The sequence below is a fragment of the Homarus americanus genome, unplaced genomic scaffold (genome assembly GCF_018991925.1).
Source record: "Homarus americanus isolate GMGI-L3 unplaced genomic scaffold, GMGI_Hamer_2.0 scaffold21914, whole genome shotgun sequence".
Lineage (NCBI taxonomy): Eukaryota > Metazoa > Arthropoda > Malacostraca > Decapoda > Nephropidae > Homarus > Homarus americanus.
Window position 1 is genome coordinate 12,799 of NW_024719665.1, and position 12,798 is coordinate 25,596.

Sequence of the window (12,798 nt, forward strand, 5' to 3'; positions counted from 1 at the left end):
AACTAACTTAACCAATCTTATATTTAAACTGAACCTAACCTAACCTACAATCAGGGGTTAGTTAGGAAGGGAGGGAAGGAGGGAGGAGGAAGAGGGTAATACTAGTAGCCGAAATCACACCACCATCAACCTCCAATCAGAGCGCCTCAAGCCCTCATACGCGTGGGATCTGCCAAACTCTCCCTGGACCGCCACAGTATTTCCGTAACATCAGCTGACAGATAAGACTCGCGATAACGATAGTGAAACAACAAGGGCGTCAATAGTGAGGGCGCGTGGGTCTAAACAAGGCGTGGGCGGAGGGCGCGTGGGTCCAAACAAGGCGTGGGCGGAGGGCACGGGGGTTCAAACAAGGCGTGGGAGAAAGGCGCGGGGGTCCAAACAAGGCGTAAGGGAACCAAACAAGGCGTGGGCGGACCAGAAGTGGACCAGTATTAGTAGTATGGTTTGTTCCGGTCATGAAACTCGTTCAAGGTTCCTGGCTGGTGGACCAAGTGTGTCTGTCTGTCTGTCAGTTCATCTAGAAATTCTGTCAATTCATCTAGAAATTCTGTCATCTCTTCTCATGGCATTTTCCTCAATTTATTTTCCTCTTTTATTCACCCTATCTCCATTCCTAACTCAACCTAACCCAAGCCAAATTAACTAAACCAAACCAAACCAAACCTAACCTAAATTAACCTGACCCAAGCCAAATTAACTAAACCAAACCCTCACCCAAATCCAACCCTAATTATAATTCTCGCAGATATTTTCACCCAAAACATACATATGAATTAGATACTGTATATATATGTCTGTGCCTGTGTGTGTGCCGGAGGTTCGTCCTTCCTGTCGGTGCTGAGTGCTACTGTCCTTCCTGTCTTGTGCTTGGAGTGTTCGTCCTTCCTGTCGGTGCTTTGAGTGTCTGTCCTTTCTGTCTGTGCTTGAGTGTCTGTCCTTTTCTGTCTGTGCTTGAGTCTGTCCTTTTTCCTGTTTGTGCCTTTGAGTGTCTGGTTCCTTTCCCTGTCTGTGCTTGAGTGTTCCCTGTCCTTTCCGTCGGTGCTTGAGGTCTGTCCTTCTGCCCCAAAGTTTTGGAGGCCCTGTGCCTGAAAGTGTCTGTCCTTTTTCTTGTCTGTGCTTGAGTGTCTGTCCTTTCCTGTCTGTGCTTGAGTGTCTGTCCTTCCTGTCTGTGTGCTTGAGTCTGTCCTTTCCTGCCGGTACTTGAGTGCCCGGTCCTTTTTCCTATCTGCACGGAGTGTCTGTCCTTCTGTTCCTGTTGGCGAGTCATGCAAACCAAAACATCTGCAATTCAAGGTTTTCAAGCATAAATCAGTCGGCTTTTTTTTCTACATAAGAGAATGTCAACAAGGATCCGGTTTTTAATTAATATAAACTTGGGTTAATTTATACGTGTGTGTGTGTGTGTGTGTGTGTGTAGAATAAATTGACCTTAAACTGTCAACTTCAACGTGTGACACAGGAGAGCAAAACCTAACTTGTGATCTTTAGCTTAGATTCGGTTAGGTTAGGTTTGAAGTTAGGTTAGGTTAGCGTTAGATTAGGTTAGCGTTAGGTTAGGGTTAGGTTTGGTTAGGTTTTAGTTTAGCTAGGGTTAGTTAGGGTTAGGTTAGGTTAGGTTGAAGTTAGGTTAGCGTTAGGTTAGGTTAGGTTAGGTTAGGTTAGGTTAGGGTTAGGGTTAGCTAATGGGAGGTTCTTCTTGTGTTGTCTTTCATGAGTTGAATAAACAAGGTGTAAAATAAAAAGCCTGCGGCATAATAATTGTTCTGTTGTGGCGTGCTGTGGTGTAGTGCGTGCTGTGTGTTGCGGCGTGGCTGTGGCGTGGCTTGGTTGTGGCGTGGCTGCACCAGCGCCTGGTTGTGGCGTGGTTTGACTGTAACAAAGCGTGGCTGTGGCGTGGCTTGACTGTAACAAAAACGTGGTTGTGGCGTGGTTTGACTGTAACAAGGCGTGGTTGTGCGTGGCTTGACTGTAACAAAACGGTTGTGGCGTGGTTTGACTGTAACAAGGCGTGGTTGTGGCGTGGCTTGACTGTAACAAAACGTGGTTGTGGCGTGGATTGACTGTACGTGCCGTGGCTGTGGCGTGGCTTGACTGTAACAAAACGTGGTTGTGGCGTGGTTTGACTGTAACAAAGCGTGGTTGTGGCGTGGCTTGACTGTAAATAAAAACGTGGCTGTGGCGTGGTTTGACTGTAACAAAGCGTGGTTGTGGCGTGGATTGACTGTAACAAAGCGTGGTTGTGGCGTGGCTTGACTGTAACAAACGTGGTTGTGGCGGTTTGACTGTAACAGCGTGGTTGTAAGGCGTGGTTTGACTGTAACAAAACGTGGTTGTGGCGTGGCTTGACTGTAACAAACGTGGTTGTGGCGTGGCTTGGTAAACAGGAAAGCTTTACACATTGTATTCCTTTAGACCCCCCTGTAGATCCTTATCAACGACGTGTTAGGAGGTCAGAGGAAAATGGAGGCGTCGTGCAGGAGGAGGAGGAGGAGGAGGAGGAGGAGGAGGTCTTCTTCTGGACAGGACTTAAAGACTTGGAGGTGTGTCCCTAGACCTTGGCTCGAGTTTAGTTCGTGAGGTCGAACTTACGAATCTGAACTCTTGTGAATAAGAGATCTTGGGGTCGAGGTTAGGTTAGGTTAGGTTAGGGTGTTTAACCTGGACCCAACACACCACTGAAGGACGCCAGTGTGGACGCAGACGAAGGCGTGTGTGGGTAGTGACCAAGCCTGGATATCTGCCAGGAGGAACCAGCCGCCACGACACCTACTGCACGAGTCACCTTCCACAACCAGCCAGCACAGGGCGAGGGTGGTGGAGGATGAGGTGGGGTGGTGGAGGATGAGGTGGAGGGTGGTGGAGGATGAGGTGGGGTGGTGAGGATGAGGTGGGGTGGTGGGAAGGAGAGGTGGAGGGTGGTGGGAGGATGAGGGGTGGTGGGAGGGTAGTGGAGGGTGGTGGAGGAGGAGGGGTGGGTGGGAATAGGAGGAGGTGGAGGGTGGTGGAGGATGAGGTGGGGTGGTGGGAGGATGAGGTGGGTGGTGGGAGGATGAGGTGGGTGGTGGGAAGGAGAGGGGAGGGTGGTGGGAGGATGAGGTGGGTGGTGGAAGGAGAGGTGGAGGGTGGTGGAGGATGAGGTGGGTGGTGGAGGCAGGTGGAGGGTGGGTGGAGGATGAGGTGGGGTGGTGGAAGGAGAGGTGGAGGGTGGTGGAGGATGAGGTGGGGTGGTGGAGGATGAGGGGAGGGTGGTGGAGGAGAGGTGGTGGCAGGAGGATGAGGTGGGGTGGTGGAGGATGAGGTGGGGTGGTGGAGGATGAGGTGGGGTGGTGGAGAGAGGTGTAAGTAAGTAATTAAGTTAATAAGTCGGTCAGTCGGTCAATGATATCCATTTCATTCTTCTTCTTCTTCTTCTTCTTCTTCTTCTTCTTCTTCTTCTTCTTCTTCTTCTTCTTCTTTTTCTTCTTCTTCTTCTTCCCATCCTTCTTCTTCTCTCTCTGAGTGCCCCCCCCCTCCTCTCTCTCTCCTCGATGTTTCATTCCTGTCTGACGTCCATCTAATACATCTGTTCCTATGCCCACACCTGCTCCCATCACCCATACCTGTCTCTCAAAACCCACATTCCTGCTCCCAACCCCACACCTGGTTCCCCAACACCTGCTCCCATCACCCACACATGCCCCCATCACCCACACCTGCTCCCATCACCCACACCTGCCCCCATCATTCACACCTGCGCTCGCACTTGCCTCAACATATCCACCCTACATCCCACGCCCACTCACCCTTGTACAGGAAGGCCTCCACGCCCATCACCGACCCTACAGGAACTTCCCCGCCTTCACACACGTCCGCCTCGCCCCAACTGCACGCCCATAATCCGTTTCGTGATGACAGTACCATAGATACGCCCATATCACGGAATACCCTCACCCATGCCTATACTGACACCCACGCCCACAGGATTAGAAAGACGACGCTTCTCCCACACGCACCAACAACCAATCGTACCCTCGAGACCCGCACGCCCACACACGCCAGTAAACGTGAGAGCTGCATGACCGCCTTCGCCCACACCCGCCCGCACACGCCCATGGTGGGACAATTGGGAAATATGAATCACACTCAGGTTGCCAGACACGCCCGCCCCTACACCCTTGTTCTGTGTGTGTGTGTGGAGGGGGTGGGGGGTGGTTGTGTATGTGTGCTTGTGTAAGAAAGAGTGGTGTGTGTGTGTGTGTGTGTGTGTGTGAGGGGGGGGGGGTGGTTGTGTATGTGTGCTTGTAAGAGGGTGTGTGTGTGTGTGTGGAGGGGGTGGTTGTGTGTATGTGTGCTTAAAAGAGTGTGTGTGTGTGTGTGTGTGTGGAGGGGGAGTTGTGTGTACTGTGTAAGAGATGCTGTGTGTGTGTGTGTGTGTGTGTGTGTGTGTGTGTGTGTGTGTGTGTGTGTGTGTGTGTGTGTGTGTGTGTACCCCAGACCAATATAACGAACAGCGTCACATGATCTGTACTGGAAACGCCCACCACCCCTGTAACCCTGACCTCTCTCCTCCCCTGGCTGGTCTGTTATTACTCTTCCCCAGGGGGTCGTAAGGCAACTTCTAACGTGACCTGACCCCATAACCTAACCTGACCTGACCTTATATAACCTAATCTAACCTGACCTGATCGTATACTGCACAACCTAACCTAACTTAACCATGGTGTTTGGTGGAGAGATATTTTTTTTCAATGATAATTTTCCTCTATTGTCCAACAAGAAATTTAGGAGGAATTATGGCCAATACACCGTCAAAAATGGATCACCTGAAGATTAACCACCCTAAGGTGTAGGGAACAGATTGGTGGACCCCTCGTAAACTTATTTACAAAATCATTAGACACTGGAGTTGTGCCAGAGTTGTGGAAACAGGCAAATGTAGTACCCATATTCAAAAAGGGAGACAGAGCATCAGCGTCAAATTACCGGCCGATCAGTGTGACGTCAGCAGTGGGGAAATTTCTTGAATCAATTATAGCAGATAACATCCGATCGCATTTAGAGAAAAGCAAATTAATCTACGACTCTCAACATGGCTTTACAAAGGGAAAATCTTGTCTAACAAATCTGCTGACGTTTTTTAGGAAAGTCTTCGAGGTAGTAGATAATGATGAAAATTACGATGTTATTTACTTAGACTTTAGCAAAGCATTTGACAGAGTACCGCATCAGAGGCTTCTGAGAAAAATTACGGCTCATGGTATCGAGGGGAAAGTTTTAAATTGGATAAAATCATGGCTCACCGATAGAACGCAGAGGGTCAGCGTAGATGGTGTTAAATCTGAGTGGGGCCGTGTAACCAGTGGAGTTCCCCAGGGGTCAGTACTAGGCCCACTCCTGTTCATAATCTACATAAACGATTTAGATACTGGGATCAGCAGTGACATAAGCAAGTTTGCGGATGACACCAAAATAGGGCGGCAAATTAATTCAGGGCAGGATGCAAATGCATTACAGGGGGATCTAAATAAACTGCAGGGGTGGTCTGAAAAATGGCAAATGAAATTCAACACCAGCAAGTGCAGCGTACTTAATATTGGAAGAACAAATACTTATAATGTATACAGCCTGAACAACATCAACCTAGAGAAGTCGACTTGTGAAAGAGACCTAGGGGTACTTGTAAGCCCGGACCTACGGCCTAGAAAACAGTGCGTTAATGTTCGAAATATGGCAAACAGAGTTTTGGGTTTTATATCTAGAAGTGTAAGTAACAAGAGTGCAGAGGTCTTATTGCAACTATATCTTGCGCTAGTTAGGCTGCACCTCGATTATGCGGTTCAGTTCTGGTGCCCCTATTATAGAATGGATGGCAATTACTCGAGTCGGTGCACCGAAGAATGACAAAAAATGATTCCTGGGACTTAGAAACCTTCCATATCAGGATAGGTTAAGAAACTTAACTTGCATTCCCTAGAAAGACGAAGAGTGCGGGGAGATATGATAGAAGTATTTAAGCGGGGTGAAGCGAACTAATAAAGGGGATATAGATAAGTTCCTTATACCATCTGAGCAGGATAGACCTCGGAGCAACGGATTCAAGTTGGATAAGTTTAGGTTTAGGAGGGGAGATAGGAAGAAACTGGTTCACAACAGGGTGGTGGACGAGTGAACAAGTGTTTAGCAACTCGCGGTAGTAAGTGCTGGAACGCTGAAAGTTTCAAAAGGAGGCTAGATAGATTCATGGATGATAGAGAGTGGTAGTAACTCTCGACAGGAGCTGCAACAGACCAACCGGCCTATTGCAGACCTCTTATTTTCTTATGTTCTTATGTTAAGGTTACCTGGCGGGGTTAGGTTAGGTTAAGATAGGTTAGGTTAGGTTAAGATAGGTTAGGTTAGGTTAAGATAGGTTAGGTTAGGTTAAGATAGGTTAGGTTAGGTTAGATTGGATTAGATAAGCATTAACGGTTATAAAACTTCGGGTGAAATAAACTGGGGTGTCTAATCTTCACATGATCCCCGTCAATAATGCATACAGTATATACGTAAACAAAGTGTGTGGGGTGATATCATGGACAGTTTCAACACACTGATGGCTTGTTATGTCACCTCACTTATTTGTATATTGTTGAGAAAGTGCGCCTGAGTCTGCATGACAAACACTGCTGCCGCCTTGAAACTGCATGGCTAAGTCACTGATGATTTATGCAACACGACCTAACTTAACCTAACCTAATCAAATTTCACCTAACCTAACTTGAATTACCTAACCTAACCTACGATCATTAGGTAAGGTTAGGTATCGTACAAGCCGATACAACGTTCAGATGTCATAATGTTACTTTAGTGGTCTTATGGGCGGTCTTTCTCCAACACTGGCGGTCTTTCTCCAACACTGACAGTCTTTCTCCAACACTGGCGGTCTTTCTCCAACATAAGAACATAAGAAAATAAGGAGTCTGTAATAGGCCGGTTGGCCTGTGCATGGCAGCTCCTGTCGAGAGTTACTTCCACTCTCTATCACCCATGAATCTATCTAGCCTTCTTGTAAAACTTTCCAGCTTTTCAGCACTTACTACAAAGTTGTTAAGCTTGTTCCACTCGTCCACCACCCTATTTATGCACCAGTTCCTTCCTATCTCCCTCCTAAACCTAAACTAATCCAACTTAAATCCGTTGCTACGAGTCCTATACTGCTCGGATATTATAAGAACTGGCGGTCTTTCTCCAACACCGGCGGTCTTTCTCCAACACTGGCAGTCTTTCCAACACTGGCGGTCTTACACATGAAACAGTCCAGTATACTATATATTATGACACAACTGGAGGCGGTGTCCACAAACAGTGCTGGTGGCGGGTCACGTGTCAGTGTTCTTCAAACCGCATCCACCACAGTTTCTGGTTCCTGTGAAATAACAACTTTCCCTCTCCCTGAATAACTAAAAAAAAACAATCCCTCTTCCTCGACCACAAAACAAGACATAAATATTTTTAAAATGTTAATGATGTGAGTCAAAAGTGTAATAATATGAATAACAACAGTAATATGTCTTAACTATATCCAGTACAGTTCACTAGTTCTCCGGGAAATATACACCGTCACAGCGCATAAAAATACAGATATATTTCTTTATATTTGTTTAGTAAAATAACCATGTGACTTAAGACGACCACAACTGGGTCCCACAAAACACACTTATTTTTGTTTGTTTGTTATATAAGCTGAGAGACCAACAAATAAGGCAAGAGTGATATACAGTACACATTCATTATCCAGCACAGGTTCCCCGCTACTGTATAAAAACAAACACGATAAACATTCCAATCTCTATGAATCAAAACAAGTTCCTCTCCTTCACTCCACAACCCAAACTTGAAAAAGAAGAAAGAAAGACGGAAATATTAACAAATAACCCGTGAAGTCTAGCGGAGGTTTAATGATTTACGAGATGTTTTAACGCTCGGCGGGGTTTAAAACACACGGTAAATGGCTGGAGTTAAACAGTGTGGCCAACTCCCCCACGATAGAGCGACCTTGTGGAGGGGTGGACGTCTGGCTTAGTAGAGAGGTGTCATAGAGAGAATACTTATCTGGTAATAGTGGACGAATGAGCGGTGGTGTTGATGCCTGACGTAAGAGGGGGGGGGGGGGTGGAGAAGGGGGTTGGGGTGGAGAGGGTTGGGGTAGAGCGGGGGGGGGGAAATAATAGAAAAGTGGTGGATTTCATTTCCTACAAGAAAAATAAAATATATATAAGATGATTTTGGTAGTGAAGTGTGTCAATGGTGGTAATAGTTGGGGTCCTAGTGGTGGTAGTTATGGTGGTTGTTGTTGTTGTGGTGGTGGTGGCTGTAGTTGTGACGATAGTTGTAGTTTTGGTAATGGAGGTGTTGGTAGTAGTTGTGGTGGTGGTGGTGGTGATTGTGGTGATAATGGTTGGTGGTAGTTGTGGTGATGGTGGTATGTATTGTGGTGGCTGTTGTAGTGGTGGTGGTGGTAACAATGGTTGTGGTGGAAGTAGTTGTTATGGGGGTGGTAGATGTGGTGGTGTTAGAAGAAAGGAGTAGTGGTAGTATAACAAAATGGTGATGATGATAGTGGTGATGATGATGGTGATGGTGATGATGATGATGGTGATGATGATGATGGTGATGATGGTGGTGGTGATGATGATGATGGTGATGATGATGGTGATGATGATGGTGATGATGATGATGATGATGATGAAGATGATGATGGTGATGAAAATGATGATGAAGCAGTAGTAACAAGTGATGACATAATCCACAAGAGGAGTGCATGCCTTCACATCCCCAGCTCTTTCACACCATCCTCACAGATCTCCACCATCACTCCCACCTCCCCTTCACCGTCTCCCCCATCTCCCCCTCCCCGTCCATCACTCCCACACTCCCCTCCCCATCCATCCTCCCCACTCCCCTTCACCGTCTCCACCATCCACTCCCCTCCCCGTCCATCACTCCCCACACTCCCCTCCCCATCCATACTCCACACTCCCCTTCACCGTCTCCACCCATCTCCCCCCTCCCCGTCCTTCCTCTCCCCTCCCCATCCATCCCCCCACTCCCCCTCCCCGTCTCCACTCATCACTCCCCGTCTCCACCATCACCCCTCCCAGTCTCACCCATCACTCCCCTCACCGTCTCCACCCATCACTCCCCTCCCCGTCCATCACTCCCACCTCCCCCTCCCCATCCATCACTCCCCCTCTCCCCTCCCCGTCTCCCTCATCCTCCCCGTCTCCACCATCACTCCCCCTCACCGTCTCCACCCATCATCCCCTCCCGTCTCACCCATCACTCCCCCTCACCGTCTCACCCATCACTCCCCCTCACAGTCTCCACCATCACTCCCCACACCGTCTCCAACCCATCACTCCCCTCACCGTCTCACCCATCTCCCCACCGTCTCCACCCATCACTCCCCTCACCGTCTCACCCATCTCCCACCGTCTCCACCATCACTCCCCTCACAGTCTCCACCCCATCACTCCCCACACCGTCTCAACCCATCACCCCCTCACCGTCTCCACCCATCACTCCCCACACCGTCTCCACCCATCCTCCCCCCTCACCGTCTCCACACATCACTCCCTCTCTCCACCCATCACTCCCCCTCACCGTCTCCACCCATCACACCCCTCACAGTCTCCACCCATCACTCCCCTCACCGTCTCCACCCATCACCCCCTCACAGTCTCCACCCATCACTCCCCTCACCGTCTCCACCCATCACTCCCCTCACCGTCTCCATCCTCCGTCTCACCCATCCCCCACTCCCCTCACCGTCTCCACCCATCACTCCCCATTTCGTGTAACACAACACCTTTCCCGATGTTGAAGTCTCTACCCCAGTCCCTCCTCCCGCCACCTATAATTTGGCTTTGTTATCCAAGATCTCCGGATCCCAGATGGTAAATCGTTAACCTAAATCCCGTCACAAGTGCCAGAAATACAAGGATTTCTCGGGGGGTTTTTAAGAAAAAAAAAAATATATATAACTCTTGATAAAATCACACAAGAAAACAACAGGGCACCTTAGCTTTCGTCTTTATTCAAGACATGTGTTGCCTCTGAAGATGTCTTGAATAAAATAAAGACTCCTCCCTCTGTGATTTATCAAACTATCTTAACCACGTTTTCATTGTGGATCTACATGAAATATATATATAAATAAAATAAAATATAAAGGAGAATAGTGTACAGAAAATTAATAATTCTGGTCAAGTTGTTTGTGAATGAAACGTGTACAGTGCACGTACTGTACAATTACTGTACTTAATATTCAGGTGTTAAACAGGTTGGCGTCGTAGTGCCGGGTCTGACGTCAGCTTCAGGTAGCGTCTTAGTCTTTGTTTTGTTAAGTTACTTTTAATTGTGATCAATAATTCCGGGAGTTTCTTCTATGGGCCTTAAAAATGTGTCAACCTTTACACAGGATAATGATTTGTTTGTTTCATAGTAAACAAGTAAATAACTTACAGGTTTACATCATTAAAATGTTGTACTGTTGTTGTTAGGTAGTTAACAAAGGACCTTTTCTTCGTAGTATGTGATTTGTTTAAGAGAGGAATATATTTTGTGTTAATATCAATAACACAACACTGAATATATATATATATATATATATATATATATATATATATATATATATATATATATATATATATATATATATATATATATATATATATATATATATATATATATATATATATATATATATATATATATATATATATATATATATATATATATATATATATATTGTTTTTTTATACAGTACCATGTGAAGCACTTTTTCAGTTACATTCTCCAGTCGAGAGTATATTAATCATAGTACCTGTGTGGCGTCAAGCTCTCAACCGTGAACCACACACCAGGATCCATTTATTGGTTTATATAAATCATAATATAAATAAACTAGGAAATACAGACCAATCACCCACCAAGGACAAACACTGACTGTAGTAACTCCTTAAAAAGTTAGTCACTCAACTGTGGCTGAAGACCAATGGACGGTCTACCAGCTCGAGGTGTGGGTCAACAACAGCACTGGGCTTCACAATGGCCCTTGACAAAATTATCAACAACAATGGAGGGATCCTACACAGCCTCCTTCCCTCGGCATGGCCACCTCTACTGGTCTAATGTTATAAACCGAATCTTTTAGTTTCTTCCCAAATTGTTTCACTTTAGTTACAATACCTCAAGAACAGTACACACAGCTGTTTTAATTATACATCAAGAACCTCTATAACTCAGCTAAAGTTATCACGGTTATAACAGAAGGTTCAATTATATATCGTGGGTTCAATAATATATGACTTGTGGCGTCGAGAACAATATATCAAGAACCTCTATAATCAGTGAAGTTATAGAGGTGGGGTTCTGAAGTTCAGCACCCGGGAGTTCTATCAGGGTTCGGTGTGCGTAATCTGGGGGTTCCCACGTGCTTGGCCGGCTGGAGGGTAGACGAGCTAGTTCTGGTTGGGTCAATTCCCGTTAGCCAGCCAGCCCAGCCAGCCGCCCTGGGAATATACAGTATGAAACAGTGGTCAAGCTCGCCCACCACCTCCTACCCCTCCACCTCGCCCACCATCTCCTCCTACCCCTCCACCACGCCCACCAACTCCTCCCCCTCCTCTTCCTCCACCTTGCCCACCAACTCCCCCTCATCCATTCCTCAGGGTACGCCGGGATTGTATCAGTTACCCCTTAAATTTACCTAAGTTTTCTCTGGTATGCCTTCATATTATGCTTTAAGACGTTGTCACCAAAATATCGATACTATACTACAATTTACTAACTTTATCTACCCTAACATAACCCAACCTAACCAAAACAGTCTAAAATATCCCAATCAAACCTAGTCTAAGCTTATATAAAAACCAAACTTGACCACTCCTAATAGAGTGGAACAACCTTAGCAACTTTGTAGTAAGTGCTGGAAAGCTGGAAAGTTTTAAAAGGAGGCTAGATAGATTCATGGATGATAGGGAGTGGTTGTAACTCTCGACAGGAGCTGCCATGCACAGGTCAACCGGCCTATTGCAGACTCCTTATTTTCTTAAGTTCTTATGTTCTTAATGCTCCAAGGATAGTCGTGGTTAGGTTAAGTAATAGATTAGGTTACCTTTATGGTTCATTGGTTAGGTTAGTTTTATGGATGTTGTGAGTCTTCTGCTTTAAAAAATAACTCAAAAATATATACCCGATACGATACTAACAACGATAACCAATTAATATATCAGTTACTCCTTTGGTTTCCCTTCGTTTTCTCTCATATTTCTCTCCTTTGTTTATATATATTTTTAGCGACTAACCGACCACAACACCGGCCCCTTCCGGCATCAAGTTACGTGTTCATATTACCCACAGGATTCATCTATTGCTATCGGACAATTACTAAAATAAACCAATATCATTATTTCAAAAGAGGATACGATTATTGTCTTAATATATAATCACGAGTTAATTATAGTACCAAGATTAAACAGCTTCAGAATATTGCAAGATGTGGAAACTTTTTTTATCGTATCTTTAAATTGATAGAATCTTATGTTCCTTGTTTTATCTTAAGAGAACTAATCTCTCTCTCTCTCTCTCTCTCTCTCTCTCATGATACTGCTGATGATACATGATATGTGTCTCCGCTCAAATGACAGGGGATTTCCCAGACTTTCTGCACACACACACACACACACACACACACACACACACACACACACACACACACACACACACACACACACACACATGCAAGATGACTTTCCACATCTACGACAAAATTAC